Below are 5,627 nucleotides of genomic sequence, written 5' to 3'. Positions count from 1 at the left end.
GGAAAGAGTTGAGGAGATACTCTATCAGGATGTTTTGAAGGGAGAAGACATTTAGTATTTAAGGACTGGAAAAAAGGGAGTTGGTCAGGATTTACATGAATGAAGAGTTGAGAATAAGTTTCATATAAAGGCTTGGTAACAACGGTCATCGCCCTGCCACAAATATTGCTATGTGTCATTGTTCAATAAGTATTTGTCAACTTGAATGACTTTAATGGTAACTAAAAATAAAATTTAAAGTTTTGTTCCAACAGTAAATCAGAAAGTGGGACTATTATTGACACCAGAATAGAATTCTCTCCCTAGCAATTAAGAATATCCTCATTCTGTGGAAAAGTTGCTTTTGTGATTAATAAAAGAGAAAAACTAATATTCACTGACTAGCTACTATGTGCCAAGCACTACTTAAGTATTATCTCACCATAAAACCACCTTATGAGATAGATATTATTGCTCTCTTTTCATAGAATTGAAGCAGAGAGTAAGCTCATGTTTCCGTGTTCCCACACCCAATGATCTAGATTCAAATCTAAGTCTATTTAATTCAAAAGCCAAGAATATCTCACAAATAATAAACATTTTTAGTAATTCAGTGATGGTATTATAATTTCCAAGATAAATTTTCCAACCAATTGCAACTGAAATGGGGGAAAATGCAATCATGTTAACCATCAAGCAACACTTTTGATTTTATCAATTACACTGATTTGAAGGCAGGAATCAGTTCTTTGGGACCCATATTTACTTAATGTTCCAATCCATTTCTCTGTGTGTGTGTGTGTGTGTGTGTGTGTGTGTGTGTGTGTATCACACACACGTATATTTAGCACCTACTATGTAACAGATACTACCCCGGGTGATGGGAAACACTACTGACCTAGTACACAGAAACCCTGTGTATGCTGCTCAACTGTCACAAGCCAGTGACAATGCAAGGAACTAGGGAGGCAGGGCCCCATCAGTCTTGCTCAGTTGGTATTTCTAGGTCTTAGCCAATGCTAAGCACATTGTAGGTACTCAAATATTTGTTGAACGAAGGAAAATTATCATTCCTTGAGCACTCAATATAGTTCTAGACAATGTACTTTCTATGGCCTCACTGGAATCCTAGAGACAAAGGAGGTGAGTTTCACTATTCCCATTTAACAGATGAGGCTCAACTGCTAGTGAAGTTCACATTCACTCACCCAGAAGTTAAAGAGACTGACCCCAAAGCCCAGGCTCTTCCCACACCACATCCCATTTAAGAAACCTCTTCTTAAATTTTACACTCATTGCCTCAGTTGATTTCTGAAACGCTCTCTAGATCACCAATCTGAGTACACATCTTAAGCTACTTGCATTTTTACTCTGTCGAAATACTTTCTAGAACATGAGAAATGCTAATATAATCTAATTTTAAAATTAAAGTTTCCTTAAAACTTACTACAAAAATACAAAAACTTGAGATATAGCCGAAATAAGGTTCAGAACCATAAAGCAACCTACCCTCAGCGCTTTTGGACAAATGACATCTCTAGGAAGTCAACAGGAATGACAGCTTGGCTGTGTCAAGTGAAAAGGATTCACCTACAGTTTAAAAAAAAAATGCATTAGAAACTGTAAGATTAAATGTATCCTTCCTCCCTGTAATTCCATGTAAACTGCTGGCGAGATCTTTTCAGTAGAGTCACTATCTCACAAATTGTTAAATAAGCCAAGCCAAAATCTGTGTTGGTACACACTAAACAAGTCACTAATTGCTGTATTTCTAAAACTATATTTCTGAATGTTTTTAATACCAAAATTTGAAACACCATATAATCTAGTACAGTACAGAATATCCTCAAATTAAGTTTGTAAATCTCTGAAGTAGGTTAAGGTATATCACAAGGCTCCAAAAATAAAACCACCTGACCTCACTTAAATTTGAAAAACCAAAGTTCGGTAGCGGCAAGAGAAGGGGAACTAGAAGTAGAACGTGAGAGCGGGCGAACACTGGACCATCTAAGGCAACTCAGTCAGGCCCTCAAATACCACTGAGGCTCTTACAAAGGCAGAGTAAAGTCTCCTGAAAGGCTCAAAAGGAACGAGTTTCATAACTAAAATGTTTTAACTTCAGATTACCCACTTGAAATTGTCTGATAAAAAAAAATCATACCCACTGTACAGATGCGAAAAACAACAGGAGCGTTTTCAGGTTGCACAATCCGACGCCGTATGTACGGCGTTTGGTGAAAACGCTCTCAATTGCTTCAAGTGGGTGCCGAGTGGACTGGGATTTGGATTTTAGAAAAATCTGCTTGGGAAGGAGCAAGGCCTGTAGAGGAAGGGCAGGAAGAACGGGCAAATTTCCCTGTGGGGGGCGAATCTGGGGACCCGGGAATTCCGGTTGGAGCCCCGCAGCACGGTCTCCCACGCGTGAGCCCGCATGGTGAGGGCTGCACGCCCGAGGCCCGCTCCGGGTCGCGGTTCCCTCACCCCAGAGGTCACCCTGACCCGGAAACAGTACCATAGAGTGGCAGTCGGCCTCGGTGGGGGGAAACCGGGTGGAGGGGCGAAAAGGAAGGTGGGAGGGCGGAAAGTGCGGGGCAGAGACGAGGGCTAACTGGGGAAGGGCAGAGGACAACCCCCCGCCAAGACCCGGGTCCGGATCGGGATCGGGGTCACTTAATTTCCGTCCTCTGCCAGGTCTGCGTATTAATCTCTTTTGGAATGAGAATACTGTTGCTAGGCAGGTACAAACTTTAAATAACCGAAACTGTGTGATACCCATGGTGGGAATCAAAACCTGCCCCTCCCCCTCCCCGCCCGCCCGGCGGAGGCTCCGAGCTGCCGCGGGCTGCGCGCGCACACAAGGCGCGCGCACGCGCGCTGCCGGTCGCTTCCTCGAGCTTGCGCTCCGCCGGTTCAGTCCCAGCCCCGCTCATTCAAAGCAGGGCGCGCGCTCCGTCTCAGCCGCCGCTGCCGCCGCGCAGCTGCCATAGTCGCCCCCTCGTCGGGAAACCCTCCCCCAGTCCCACCTCCTGCCTCTCCTTAGCCCTCGAAGGCTGCTCTCAGTAGTCCCAAACTCTTATTTCCGCACCCCGCCCCAGGTCCTGTCTGGCCCAATAGGCGAGAGGCTGCGGGTCCGGCGTCGGGGCTGAGAGCCAATGAGCGTTGGGGGGCGGGGTGAGTGGCGGAGGCCGGCGTGGCAGCTGCCTGGGCTTGGTCAGGAGTAGGATTTTTGTGACCGTTGCTGGCTATACAGGCTGTTTTTTTGCTGAGTGTCTGGGCTCGTCCCGTGTTGCTCTAATTTCTATACACAGTGCCTCCGCTCCAACCATGCCCCCTTTCCTTAAACCCACAGAATCCCCATACCAGATGGGACCAAGAGAGATACGTGTTTAGATTGCAAAAAATGAGGGAGTCATAGCTGTCTCAAGATGATGGATCTGGCCAGATCTCAATCATTCCACAACTTTAGGGGTGCGAAGCGCTGAGTTTAATTCAGAATTTAGGCTCCTGCTAGTAATTTTTGATTGAATTTCCTTTAACTGTAAGTTAAAAAGTGGCACTTCACCGTGTCCCTGCATTTGTTCCTGGCTTACCGAGCTAGCCACTCTTCCAAATTAAGGTGTTCTTTTTCTATGGTTCTGTCTTTGAAGCCTGATTGTTTTTTGTTTCTTTTTCATCCTGTATGCTGTTAAAAGGCTAGGATCCTTTGCTATTGTGGGTAAGGGGCCCTCAGAAAAGAATCTGCTCCACTGTTGTAAAGTGACTGGTGAGGGAGGTTAGAAGTTTATATTGGTCAAAGACTGAAAGCTGTTCATGCAAATTGTTCCTCAACCAGCCTTTTTTTTTTTTTTTAACCTCTTTTTTGGCTACAACTACCTTTGTTCTGTCACCCTGACCAGCACTTACCTACCCACTTAAATTTCCAGTACCTCCACCCCCTCCCCCCACCCCAGTCTATACCACATTTCTATTAATAATTTAACTTGTTTATCCTCAGGAGGGGAAGAAAAAGAATGTTTATTACTTTGCTCTGGAATTATTCTGTGTAACCTTGGATAAGTTATTATATCCCTAAACTTCAGTTTCCTCATCAGTAAAATGGCCATAATAGTGCCTACTTCATGGCCAGTGCTTACAAAGCTCTTAGGGCAGAGCCTGGTGCATAGCAAGCATTCTTAAATAAGAGCTGTTACTGCCTGCTACTAGTACTACATTACTACTAAATCATTCCCAGTAACTACAGCTCCCAGTAACTACTTGACACTCCACAGTCCCTTAAACACCTGTTCTAGCCCTTAAACTCTTCAAATGCCTAAATTCCAATAATTCAAAATTTCTAGAATTTTTTTTGATTCCCAAAATCAAAAATCCAGGCTAGTTTACATCTTGATATGAGCATGTTTTCAAAATGCTTTTCCTTAGTGATGTGTATCTTTGCTTCAAGTTATTTATTATATCCCTATGGCCTTTTCTTCCTTTTTTATTTTTAATTATTCCTCAGTTTTCTTTATTAAATTTTCCATTTGCAAATGAAACAAAAGGTACATATTTTTCCAGAAACAAATAGTGAATACTTGTTTTCCAGTGCAACAACAAAACAAACAGCTTGCTAAAGACTGCAAACTTAAAATTTACTTTAAAAATACCTATAAAAGAATACTTAAAAATCATCTTTAGGGCTTCCCTGGTGGCGCAGTGGTTGAGAGTCCGCCTGCCGATGCAGGGGACAAGGGTTCGTGTCCCGGTCCGGGAAGATCCCACATGCTGCGGAGCGGCTAGGCCCATGAGCCACGGCCGCTGAGCCTGCGTGTCCGGAGCCTGTGCTCCTCAATGGGAGAGGCCACAACAGTGAGAGGCCCGCGTCCCACAAAAAAAATAATAATAAAATAAAAATCTTTAGTTGTTGAGTAGTAATCCCACAATTGGGGATCATAAGTGCCAATAATTTGGGGTCTTGCTTGGGGACCACTCTTGGCAGTGTGCAATTTGCAGTCCTGTTCTCTGCCCAAGGCTTGGGTGGAATGGGGAGGAGGACCACCAAATGTCAAGTGGGAGGAGCATAAGGGATAGAACCTGATATATGAAATATTTCTTTTTGGATTGCCTCCTTTTCATGGGGTACAGTTAATTATACCTGCTCTGTGTCAGGACCATTTTGCCCACTTTAAGTCTTCTGATCTGCCTGCCCAATCCCCAATCACCAGCTTGATTATTTTCATTCTATCAGCTTCCAACACACCACTTACTCTCCCAGTTCAAAGCCTGGACAGGCTTCCTTGTTCTGAATTCTCCAGCTGGCTCTGAGTAGTGTCTTAACTGACCTCCCATCCCTGCCTGGGAGGTAGGGCAGACCTTGCAAACACAGCCCAGTGCTTCCAGGTCTTTCCCAACTCAGTTCCCTGGCTTTTCACTGAAGGGATGGTTTTTTCCTTAAGCACAATCTTAGACCTGCTGTTCTGACTTGGACATTAATGGCTTTTTATTGATGAGCAGCTGTTCACGGTTGAATACGGATCATAAAGTCACTTTCATTTCTTGATCAAGCAAAACAAAGCCTTGTAGCTTATAGAGTGACAGTTTTGAACAGATACATTTGAAAGCAAAGGATTATCTGGTGATAATTTTAATGGATTGATTTATTGATCTTTCTC

General features: G+C 43.8%; 1 protein-coding gene across 1 annotated transcript in view; it reads right to left on the bottom strand.

The window, feature by feature from the left end:
• The window catches only part of EBAG9 (estrogen receptor binding site associated antigen 9), a 31,946-nt gene extending 29,617 nt beyond the window's left edge, over positions 1–2,329 (bottom strand). The window contains exon 1 of the mRNA XM_007466238.1: positions 2,141–2,329. The gene's annotated coding sequence lies outside the window, so the exon portion shown is untranslated. The remainder of the gene's footprint in view (positions 1–2,140) is intronic.
• Between the last annotated feature and the right edge of the window lie 3,298 nt (positions 2,330–5,627).

Source organism: Lipotes vexillifer, unplaced genomic scaffold, assembly GCF_000442215.2.
Source record: "Lipotes vexillifer unplaced genomic scaffold, Lipotes_vexillifer_v1.1 scaffold508, whole genome shotgun sequence".
Lineage (NCBI taxonomy): Eukaryota > Metazoa > Chordata > Mammalia > Artiodactyla > Lipotidae > Lipotes > Lipotes vexillifer.
Note: the sequence above shows the minus strand (reverse complement) of the source record. Positions and strands in the feature narration are given on the sequence as shown.